Source organism: Canis lupus, chromosome 22 (genome assembly GCF_011100685.1).
Source record: "Canis lupus familiaris isolate Mischka breed German Shepherd chromosome 22, alternate assembly UU_Cfam_GSD_1.0, whole genome shotgun sequence".
NCBI classification, from domain to species: domain Eukaryota; kingdom Metazoa; phylum Chordata; class Mammalia; order Carnivora; family Canidae; genus Canis; species Canis lupus.
The window spans coordinates 48,189,070-48,201,788 of NC_049243.1; the positions used below are offsets into that span (position 1 = coordinate 48,189,070).

A 12,719-nucleotide genomic window follows, 5' to 3' on the forward strand; every position below is an offset into this window, starting at 1 on the left:
TTCAGTGGGGGTGCCTGGTGGCTCAGTTGGTTGAGCAGTTAGCTCTTGATTTTGACTCAGGTCATGATCTCGGGGTCCTAGAATGGAGCCCTCCATCAGGCTCTGTGCTCAGCAGGAAGTCTGCCTGAGGATTCTCTCTCTCCCTCCCCTCCACCACTCCCCCTACTCACTCGTGCTCTCTCTCTCTCTCGCTCTCTCTCTCTCTCTCTCTCAAATAAATGAATAAATCTTAAGGACAAAAAAGAAAAGTAATTCAATGAACAATAAAAACTTTAAGTAATCTAGTACCAATACATCTCTCAAATATTATTCCCCACTTTTCAGCTTATACTTTTACTAATTTGGTCCCCTTATTAACGTATGAATATAAATGATATTGCACAAAGCCCTCAAATTCTAGAACTCTCCACCCAACCTATTTTTCAAATTCATCATTATCCAAGATGCCAGACCAGCGCATTCCAGTTCATAGGGGTTTTTATTTCAAACTCATTGTATTTAATGCTTTGACAAAAGGTCATTGCCTTATAATACATCTTTCTTACCATTGTTTTGCTTTAACAAAGCAAAATCACACAATGTTTTGTGTGATTTAACACATGCAGTTAGCAGTTAGTTCTTTACTCTTCATAACAATGTATCTTTTCTGCTCAGGAATATAAAGTCCACCAGAGCTGGTATTTTGTGTTAAATTCCTTTATATCCCCAACATCAGAAAATAAGTCATGTTTATCATAAACACACACACACACACACACACACACACACACACGGCCAGAGTGAATGAGTATCAATGAATAAAATATACTAAGATAGTAACTATCTACTCTATACTTTCATACATAAAGAAGAAAAATGAGGGTAGATTTGTCCTGGAAGATATGTATAGTATGAAGCTATAGTAATTAAAACAGAATGGTATCCATTTACATTATGTATTTGCAGTTCCATCATCCCTTTTGCCACATAGGATTCCATTGTATGAAGAGACCACATCTGATTTATCCATTCTACCATTAGCAGACATTAGGACTGCTGCTTATTTTGGATTATTACACATAGTCATCTGAGAACTCTCTCTTATAGGTCTTTTGGTGTTCACTTATGTATTCATTTCTGTTGCAATTGTATCTAGTATAAATCATTTTAATTTAGAAATTCTACTTATAGAAACAATTCTGAATATTCTCAAAGAGGCTGATATTTTTAAATTCTGAATTCCAGACTCAAACTTTCAGAAAGAGTCCTTTACCACCTTCCCTAATATGAAAAATAAATAAATTTCTGTGAAACAAAAGGTCACGAACATTGAAATATATCCAAATATTAATAGCATAGAAAGTGTAGTAGAAAAGAATATTAGCACTTAACTGATTCATACCTTTGGTCCATAATTGTGAGTTTTATTTTGGGGAGTGTTCAAATTCTGATTTCCTTAATATATTTTAATCTCTATAGAAAATGAATTCTGGCGGCCAGAACCCAAAGCCAAGCAGTTTTTGCCTCAGTTCAGTCCAAATTCACTCTCCAGAGGGCTAGTTGATTGAAGGTTATATTGAAGGAGCATAAAAATAAGATTCTGCTGGTTGTCAGTGATCCATCTGCAGCTTTTCCCTCCCAGAACACATCAGCCAAGAGCAGGACAGTCAAGGGATATGGGTAACAATACTAATGAATGCAAAAAATAATCTTTGTTGGAAATGCAAAATGGCAAAGCCACTTTGGAAGATAGTTGGAGGGGGGGGGTTCTTATGAAGCTAAACATAGTCTGACCATATGTTCCAGCAATCCTGCTCCTTGGTATTTATCTAAATGAATTTAAAACGTATGTCCATACTAACACCTGCACACAAATGTTTATAGCAGCCTTATTCATAGTTACCAAAACTTGGAAGCAACCAAGCAGTAGGTGAATGGATAAACAAACTATGATACATCTATACACAATGAAATATTATTCAAGAGATAAAAAGAAATGAGCTATCAACAATAATGAGGTACCATTATGCTATCACACCCATTAGGATGGCTAGTATTTAAAAATAAATTTTTTTAACAGAAAATAACAAGTGTTTGTAAAGATGTGGAAAAATTGAAACTTTTGGGTACTGCCGGAGGATGTGTAATAAAGTGGCACAGTAACTATGGAAAGCAGCGTGGTAGTTGTTCAAAAATTAAAAATAGGGGCGCCTGGATGGTTCAGTCAGTTAAAAGTCTAACTCTTATCACTTCTCGGCCTTTTGGCTAAGATCAAGTGAAAAGTCCAACTCTTGATTCTGGCTCAGGTCATGATCTCAGGGTCATGAGATCAAGCCCTGCGTTGGGCTCTGCACTAAGCATGGAGCCTGCTTAAGATTCTGTCTCTCCTTCTCCTTCTGCCTCTTTCCCCTCCAAGCTCTCACATGTATGCTCTCTCTCTCTCTCTCTCTAAAAAAAAAAAAAAAAAAAAAAGTAATTAATTCAAAATAAAACTACAATATGGCCCAGCATCAGGATCTTAAGGAGGTATTTGCACATGCATATTCATAGCAGCATTTTTCACATTAGCCAAAGAATAGAGATCACCCAAGAATAGAGCCTAAGTATCCATGGATACTTAAACATTCAAATAAAACGTGGTATACATGCAATAGAATATTATTCAGTCTTAAAAACGAAGGACATCCTGATATGTGCTACAACATGGATGAACCTTGAGGACATCAGGTTAAGTGAACTACACAAAAAGACAAATACTCTGTGGTTCCATCTTTATGTGGCACATAAAGTAGTCATATTAACAGAGAGAGAAAGCAGAATGGTGTTTCTCGGGGGACTGGTGAGGAATGGGGATTAGGGAGTTATAATGCAAAATAACTTTTTTTCAAAATAAGAAAGTGGAGGTAGATGGTGGTGATGGTTGCACAGCCATGTGAATGTACTTAATACTACTAAAGCAAACCCTTAAAAATGACTAAAATGGTAACCTTTATGTTATATATATTTTACCAGAGTTAAAAAATAATTTAAAGAAGGAAAGTAGGGGCCAACAAGGCAAGAAAAACATGGAGGGAGCTTAAATGCATATGGCTAAATGAAAGAAGTCATTCTGAAAGCTTATAAGCTCTGATTCCAACTACGTGACATTCTGGAAGAGACAAAACTAGAAAGATAGTAAAAAGATCAGTGGTTGCCCAGAGTTCAGGGGAGAGGAAGTGAGTAGTGTGTCAGTAAGTCACAGGGGATTTTATAGAGCAGGGAATCTATTAGTCTGTGTGATGTGTTAATGATGGATACATCTCATTACACAGTGGTTGAAACCCAGAAAGCCCTACAGTACAAAAAGTGGACTCTAATGTAAACTATAGACTTTAGTTATTGATAATGTGTAAGTACTTGTTTATCAACTGTAATAAATGAACTACATTGTCTCAGTCAGTTCCAGCTTAACAAAATATCCCAGACTGGGTGGTTTATAAACAACAGAAAATCATTGCACAAGGTTCTGGAGGCTGAAAGTCTAAGATCAGTGTGTCACCATGGCCAAGTGAGGGCCCTTTCTGGTTGCTGGCTTCTGGTTGTCTCTTCCCATGGCCAAAAGGAGAATGGATTTCTCTGGAGCCTCTTTCATAAGGGCACTCATTTCATTCAGCCCCTCATGACCATTCACCTTTTATAGGCTCTATCTCCTACTACCATCACCTTGGGCATTAGGTTTTCAACATATGAATTCCAGGGGCCACCAACTTTCAGACTATAGCACAGGCCAATGCAAGATATTATTAAGAGGGGAAAATGTTGATTAGAGGGATGTGTTTTAAGAGAACTCCATAATTTCTGAGTTATCTCTCTGTAACCTAAAACTACTCTTAAAGAAGAAAGTTTACTATTTTCTTAATGCCTTTGATCCTGTGGTCCAACCAAAGGAATCCTGGAAATGGAGCTTTCCAAAGCTTCTTCCTTCTCTGGGCAGTGAGGTCACTGTTCTTTTAATGGTCACTAAAACCCCCTCACAACCTCTGGTGCCTTTGCCCTGCAACCCTAGCTGCCTCCCAACCTCCTATTTGCCCAGCATGGCCTGACCTTACCTTGAGTCTGTCTGAATTATATCACTGAATTATATTACTGTCATGAAGGCAACCCTAATCCCATGTCTACTGATGCCAATCTGGCCACTGACACTGATCTTTGGTAGGGAGGACCCTATCTTTCCCGCCAAAATACAATAATCTCAAAGTGACCGAACAGGTGGTCCTGATTTCCTACTGAGGTCTTTGATACTCTTTTGTTAGGTATGACACTTCAACAAGGTGTCATATGAGTGATACTAAACAGAATGAGAGACAAAATATCCTTTTGTACCAGTACTCATTAGGCAATGATTAGGGAGGGAAATTGTGTCCTCTGCCTTCCTCCTATCTCTAATAGCCCAATCACCAAGAACACCACCAAACACACGGAAGGTCTAAAGTCTCAATCACTTCATAGTTAGTCACTTCAAAGCCCTTGAAACTGTTTTCCCTAATGGGATCATTGATGCTGCAAGAAATAGACTCCTAAGGACTCTGCCCTAGCATTCCAGGGTTCTCTGGCACTAGCATTCCCAAGTGCTGATCTGTGGCAAGGTTCTTACAATTACATGACACAACAATAAAAACAAAGATCATGTAATGAGTATTTCCACAAAGCCAAATTTTAAATGTAAAAGATTGCCTTTTGTTGTAGATTAAATCCTCTCTCCACATGGGGAGAGGTAAGGATAGTTAAATGTCAGTTTGTTAATGAAATGGCAGAAGACAAAGGTCATTTTTTTAACCTCATTTGGTTAAATAGAAGGCCAGCAAGCCTCTGTTGAACCCGAAAGTTTTTTTGGAAGTCTCTTGATCCATAACAATCTGAAAGTTTGGGATTCATGGTCCTGGCTGAGTAACTGATTACCTTTCTTTCAAGAATTGGAAATGTGTAGAAAAAAAACTAGATACTTGAAATCACTGCTTAAGCCAGAAATTCTCTAAAACCAAAACGTTCCACCACCTCCCTCTCGCACCATGTCTTCTGCTGGAGCTGCCAACCCAGACAGACTTTTCTGTGCTTCTTCTCTTTCTCTCTTTGGTGACTAAAAGTAGGCAACAGAAGGAAGGAGGTTGAGACCTGTAGGACTGACTCATCCATCTTCTGGACAATCAGAGACTAGAAAACAAGTTTTCTCTGTAGCCCATCTCACAGTTAGATTCAGCACCCAGTCAAAATCTAACAAACCAGGCCCGAAAATCTGAATTGAATCTTCCCATTAATGGGAATAGACATCAAGGGCCAAATCACCAAAGGCCTGCCATACGAATAACTTACTTCTCATAGCATAGCAACCTGTAGGCTTCATGTGGCTCTGAATATCATAGCTTGTACAAGATCTGCTCATCCCTGTGGAGCAGGGGATAAGGAAGTGTGAGCTGAGACCATATTCCAGGAAGACCATCCCACATGGCTTGAGAGGGGGAGCATTATTCCCCCTACTTGGAAAACAAGAGCTCATTTACTTCAGAAGAATCCCCTGTGGGCCACTCCACTGGCAATTGCCCTTTTTTGCAATCCAAAAAGTAGAATAACTCAATTTTATTAGTCACTAGCCAAGATTTTTGGCTATTAGTCATTAGACAAGATTTATATTAAAATTGGCATCATGGAAAATGTTGGTTTGTCTAAGATAAAAGCAAAATTCTTTACCCATATCCATTTCCAAATTGGTTCATTATTTCTCCCTGGCTTTGCATAATGATTCATTCAATGAACTTGGATCCCTTTCTTAGCATCCTTGAAAACAGAAGGGAGGTTGCTATTAATTAATATAACCATTTCGGAGTCAGGGAAATGGAAACAGAGAAGTGCAAACTCCTCAGTGGACAGACAGACTAAGCTGAAGAAAATATCCCTTAGCCCATCAGCATAGTACCTTCCCTGCAATCAGACTACACTGTATTTTAGGGGGGAAAAAAAGCCCCTAAGGAAATAAATATGTGATTTTAGTGTACACAGAATCCTTTGGCTTCTAAGATTCTCCATCATATCCATGTCCATCTAAGTCCTGTATTTGATCAAATGATAAAATGAATAGCAGAGGTTTTTCAACTGCTGCATAGAGAAGTCCCCATATAGAGGGAAAGAAGGTGTAGGAATGGGAGGGGGCTTTGTAAACGTTGAAACTTTGCCCATTATTCAACCAGAGCAAACCCACTTTTATACTTTATTGCATCTTGTGCATCCATGTAGTGATTCATTTCAAGAGAAAATCCATTACTTTCAAAAAAAAAAAAGCTTACAAATCACTTATAAATGTGAAAATGTTTTCCAAACTATAAGGTACTATGGAAATATTAGATATAAATTTTCCTTCTTACACAAAGAGAATAAAGTCTGCTCATTAGCAGGACAAACTAACATTCACTGAATAACCATTTTACAGAAGAGAAAAATGAGGTAAATTCCCACATCTAGGAGTTTTTGAGAACGACTAATTCCAGAGCCGGCATTTTTTTCTTCTTCATAAATTTCTCTGACCTTTCAACCAATGCATATGTCCGGCCCCTCAGAAAATTCAGCACCATACTCCTGCTTCCAAAACACCCTTAGGGGTTCACCCCGAGTTAAGGTTGGTCAGTTGGGCTTTTACTGCTGTTAATAGTATTATCACACTGTAGGGGGAGGAAAATAATTCTCCCTCTACCATTCTAAGTTCTTATTTGAGATTCCATAATAAAAGACAGATTAACAAAAGAAAAAGAAACAGAAGTTTATTAACACTTAACATCATATAAGTATGAGAGAGAGCGAGGGGGGGGGGGGGGAATGAATTAACTCCTCAAGGTGGCTTAGAATTCAGGCTTAAATACAATCTTAATACGGAAAGGGGTGGGGATGTAGGCCCCTTCGGGGAAAGGAAATGATTTTTAGGGAAGATAAATGGGACTTTAGAAGAACAGATGGGAGTTATGGTAGTTTGTGACAAAGTCTGTCTGGGTGGGGGTGGACCTTTAGTCTGCTTTCCTGTGACAAAAGTCAGTCTTCCCTGGTTGAGGAAACTCCCAGAGAGCCCATCTATGACAACTGAGCTCTGTTTAGAGGAGCTGAAGCCTCCCCCTGCTGTTTATCAAGAGTCTACAGCTCAGAATAATCACTAGACCAGAGTGGCATGTTCTGGGAGGCATGTCCTAAGCTCCTCCAGGCATATTTTGGGGGGTCATATTCTGCAACCCTCTAACACCAAGTGTCAAGAACGTTTTCAAATTAGTTTTTAAAAACACTATTTCTTTTTCAAAATAATACATGTCCAGTTTATATAATGTATTCCTGAATCCATTTATCAAAATAGCTCAATAGGGTGGCCCCACGTGGTGTGTATTAGCCCCAAAGCAGAAAACATACCTGAAAATTGCGGTCTCTAAAAGTGCTTTATTCAGTCTGCACTGCATTTTTCCTTTTCTTCATCAGCTAGAGCCCACAGAGATGCAACTGTCTGTTGTTTGAAAAATGATTGTCATCTTTCTTAATAACTCTGATAAGGAGCCCTATTTTTAACTCCAATCTAAAATACATTAGGGGAGCCATCTAGTTTTCAAAGTTGGCATTTAGGAGTTACATAGAACATCCCTCCTCCCTAAATTTGATTTACCATCTGTGCTCATTCTCAGTGTTCTGAAGCATCCACACAGGTTATATATTTCATTTTGGGGAGAAATAAGATTAAAAATAAGAGCTCTTTAAGCTGCCTCACACCTGATTCCCTGGTACTTGGAACAAGGAACTTAGCTCCACGGTTATTTCCAGTTCTTTCTTGGGGACCAGGAACAGGAACAGCAAGGTAACAGAGAAACAGTTGGTCCATTTGAAATAAATACATTACATGTGCAGAAGCCTCCTAAACAGGAAACATGGGTTATAATTAGCTCTTTTCCTACACCAAAATAGGGTCAAATTTGGATATAGGCAGTGCAGGTAACAGTCTACTTGATGAAATTCCAGGAGCATCAGGGAAGGCCCCCAAATAGCTTCCTCCACCTTCTGCTTCATGCTTGCTAATTTCATAGCAGCTCTACTGGGATGTAATTGACACAGCGTAACCTGTGTATGTTCAATAGACCGTGCAAGTCCATGCATTTCCGCATATGCACACACCAAAAACCATCACCCCAATCAAATAATGAATAGTTCATTATCCCCAAAAGTGTCACAGTGCCCCTTTGGAAATCTATCTGTCTCTTGTCTTCTGTTCCCCTTCTAATCTCCAGACAACTACTGCCCTGCTTTCTGTCATTATAGATTGGTTGGCATTTTCTAAGATCCTATAAAAATGAAGTCATACAGTATGTACTCCTGTCTGGATTTTTCCTTCAGCCTGGTGATCTTGGAATTCTTCCCGGTATCAATATTTTTTTGCCCTTTATTGATAAGTACTGTTCCATTATAGGGATATGCCACCATCTGTTGATCCATTCACCTTTTCATGGATATTTGGATTATTTCTAGTATTAGGCTTTTTTTTAAGATTTTATTTATTTATTCATAGATAGAGAGAGAGAGGCAGAGACACAGGCAGAGGGAGAAGCAGGCTCCATGCAGAGAGCTTGACATGGGACTCAATCCAGGGTCTCCAGGATCATGCCCTGGGCTGCAGGCGGCACTAAACCGCTGCGCCACTGGGGCTGCCCTAGTATTAGGCTTTAACAAATAATGCTGCTGCAAATGTATGTGTATAAGTCTTTGTGCAGACACTAACTTTGATTTCTTAGCTAAATTTCCAGGAATGGAATTATGGCTTATGTGGTTGGTATTTGTATAATGGCCTGTTTTCCAAATGGTGGTACCATTTTGCATCCCACCAGCAATGTAGGAGTTTCAGTTGCTCCAAATCCTTGCCAACTCTGAAATTTCCAGTGTTTGAATAAAATATGATTTTATCTCTTCCTTTCCCATATGTTGACCTTTTATCTCTTTTCCTTGCCTTGTTTTACTCCAGAGACCCTCCAATACAATGCTGAATAAATATGGTGAGAGAGGACCTCATTGCCACGTTCCTCATCTGAGGGGGAAAGCATTCATTCTTTCACCATTAAGCATTATGTTAACTATAGGTTTTTTATCATGTCCTCTATCAGGTTGAAAAATTTCCTTCAATTCCTAGTTTCTGAGAGCTTTTCATCATAAATAAAAATTGCATCTTGTCATATGCCTTTTCTCTACCTATTAAGATGATGATATTATTCCTTTTTTAATAGACTTATTTTTAAGAGGAATTTTAGGTTCACAGCAAAATTGAGAAGACACACAGATTCCCCATATTCTTTTTATTCTATTAATATGGTAAATTGATCTTCAAATGTGAAATCAACATTACAGTCCCGGGAGAAACCCCACTTTGTCATGCCACATTATCCCTTTAATATATTGGTGGGTTTGACTTGCTAAAAAATTTTTCAGAATGATGCAGCTAACAAATTCTGATAAAAAGTGGGGAAGAAAACTTGACAGTTCAGGACAAACAAGATAAAAGAGACATTACCTATTTTAAATTTTTGAGAAGGCAATCCTAGCCAGAAACTAATGGTTTGAGAATCCCCATCAGTTTTCCCACCAGACTGTCTGGATTGAAAATGCTACACTGTACATTCTGAGCATTGATCTATGCACTTAAAAAACAAAAGAATCAGTTTAGGGGAAGAGAATATCAGATCATAGCTTTATTGTGGGTATAACTAGTTAGTTCTAAGATCAGCTATGTCCAAAAAGCAGTCAAGCCATTGTTGTTACCACATTAGATTAGCTAAACAAATAGTTAATTGAATGTGTATCCTCTTTTCTTTTTTTTTTCAGCTTTTATTTTTAATATTATGTAGGCCTCTTACTTTTTCAGGGACCAGATGAAATTTATAATAGAAATATAACAAAGTTAAAAGTAAAGAAAATTTTACCAAAAATCATCCTATAAAGGATTGTTTATTCATCAAGAAGTTTTAAAATAAACCTTTTTGGCTATAAATCATAAGAATTTGCAAAGAAACCCAATAAATATAAAGCCTCCCCCTCTCTTACCATGCCTTTTACCCACTCCCACTCTTCCATCTGCCTGGACTCCAACACACAGAACAGGAAGAGATTGGAAACCCACCAATTCCATGGTCTTGGCAAGACTTCCAGGAGTCATAGGTTCTGGTCTTAAGGATTAATGGTCCTAAATCCTGATGACATCATAACACATTACCAAGAATTTGGGGTATAAAGAAGTCATTGTAAGTATAAAGTCTTGGGGTCATTTTTCTGCAAAAAATGTGTTTGCCAAGAAGTTTGGCCAAAGAACAGCTTTATCTAGACCAGCTGATCTCTGCAAGCAGACATGTATTTCCCAGTGTACACATCTCTAGTAAGCTTCCATCTCTCTTTTCTTTCTCAATTCCCTCTCCTTCTCATCCTTCTGTCCCCTCTGTTTTCTCTCCTTTCTCTCTGTCACTGCTTCCTTAATTTGTGTGTGTGTGTGTGTGTGTGTGTGTGTGTGTGTGTGTGTGTGTCTTAAATAGAGCAGTAGTTAGGAGCATGGACTCTTGATCTGACTCTGGCTCAAATTCTTACTATGTTTCCCTTTAGCAAAATGACTTCAGCCACTTAATTTCCCCCACTTCTCTGTGTCTCAGTGTCCACATCTGCAAAAGTGAGGATAATAATTGTTCTTACTTCATAAGAATGTTAAGAGAATTAAGAAGTTAATATATAAAAACATTTAAAATAAACCCTGGCACTTAGTAAATTCTCCATGAGGATTAGCCGCCATCATCATTATCAAAGTAAGGAATATTGACTCCCCTGGAAGGGTGGAAAGGGAGACGCCCTTTACCTTTTCTGCATTGCTCTTGCACTCAGCCTCCATTCTGACCACTCTCAGAGGTTCAGCACAAATTTGAGGTCCCCTAGAAGAGATACTTTCTGAGTAGCTTTAAGAAGTCAGCCAGCAGATATCCAAGAATAGAGCAGAACAAGGACCAGCTTGTCAAAAGTATACATGGAGAATCAACCCAGATTTGCTGCAAACATTCAATGTCACCTTGTACCATCATTTTACTTCTCCAGTTCTCAAATTTTCTCAACTGTGACTTGAAGGACTTGAATTAAAATTATTCCTTAATGGGACATCTAGGTGGCTCAGCAGTTGAGTGTCTGCCTTTTGGCCCAGGGCGTGATCCCGGGATCCAGGATTGAGTCCCACATCAGGCTCCTGTCAGGGAACTTACTTCTCCCTCGGCCTGTGTCTCTGCCTCTCTCTCTCTATGTCTCTCATGAATGAATAAATAAATTTTTTTTTAAAAAAGTAAAATAAAATAATTAAATTAAATTAAATTATCCCTTAATCCTTCCATGCTATTTCAATTCCCATCCTCTATTCCATGTGATCTTTGCATTTACAAAACACAGAATATACAGGACATTCAGAAATTATTGATTCTGTTGATATTGGGAAATTTGTAGGAAAAGGAAGACTGTCACATTCTTGTGGGGTATGGCCACATGGGTTACGACCAATCCAGCTCTTGACACCTCAACACCACGTAACCAAGAGGGAAATGCAACTAACAGTGTTCTTGACATCTGCCAGGACAGCAGCATCTTCTCCATATAATTGTCCTTCTGGCTGTGTTAAGGAGCATGTCACCAGAATCAGAAAGCAAGGACACTCCATATCCTCACTACCATCCTTTGGACCTTTTCTCTAGTTTTCTTCTTCCCTTCCCACTCTCATTTCCTTTTCCCTTTCTTCTCCCTCTCTGTCTTCAACAACACTTCCCACTGCTGCAGCCACTAAAGTAGATGACATCTTTCCAGATCCTCTTTCTCATTTGATGAGCATGTTTCTCATTTACATGAAGCTAGTTGCACAGTTTCATACAGAGAAATTATATAATTTTGAACCTAACAAAAAAAGAAAAAGAGAAAAGTAAAGAAGAAAAACTTAACCATCAATATTTTGGTATATTTTCTAACATTTTTCTATGCATAGATATTTATGCTCCAGGGAATATCATATATTTCCGTTGTGTTATAATTTTTTTTTTTAATTTTTATTTATTTATGATAGTCACAGAGAGAGAGAGAGGGGGGCAGAGACATAGGCAGAGGGAGAAGCAGGCTCCATGCACCGGGAGCCCAATGTGGGATTCGATCCCGGGTCTCCAGGATCGCGCCCTGGGCCAAAGGCAGGCGCCAAACCGCTGCGCCACCCAGGGATCCCTCCGTTGTGTTATAATACCACAATTAAATCTGCCTTTTTCACTTAGCACTGTTTCTTAAGCACCTTCCATTATAGTATATATGCATCACAAATAAATTAGTTGTGTTCATTTTGCATCCTCTAAAATACATTTGCCAAAGCTTATGTCATCTATTACCTGTTTCTAAGCATTTCAGTTATTTCCAGTTTTTCAGTATTATCATTGGCACTACAATAACCATCTTTGTGCTTTAAGCTTTTTACATATTTAGACATATTTATATAGGATCCCATAAATTAAATCAAAGAGTATTAACATTTCTAAGCTATGTTTTTCCAAAATGTTCTTTAAAAAAAAAAGTGTACTGATTTCAACCACTTATGTGTTATTCAGTCATTAATTCATTACAAATTTCTATTGAACATATACTATGTGCAGGCACTATCTGGATGCTGTGAAGAACAGTATAAAAAAGGCAGACTAGAAGCTTCC

The 12,719-nt window shown here is 38.4% G+C and overlaps 1 long non-coding RNA gene across 1 annotated transcript in view; it reads right to left on the reverse strand.

Annotated features, from left to right (window-relative positions):
• Window positions 1-11,471: 11,471 nt before the first annotated feature.
• Window positions 11,472-12,719, reverse strand: part of LOC111091693 — an 84,836-nt gene continuing 83,588 nt past the window's right edge. The window contains exon 3 of the long non-coding RNA XR_005376511.1: window positions 11,472-11,928. This is a non-coding gene — a long non-coding RNA (uncharacterized LOC111091693). The remainder of the gene's footprint in view (window positions 11,929-12,719) is intronic.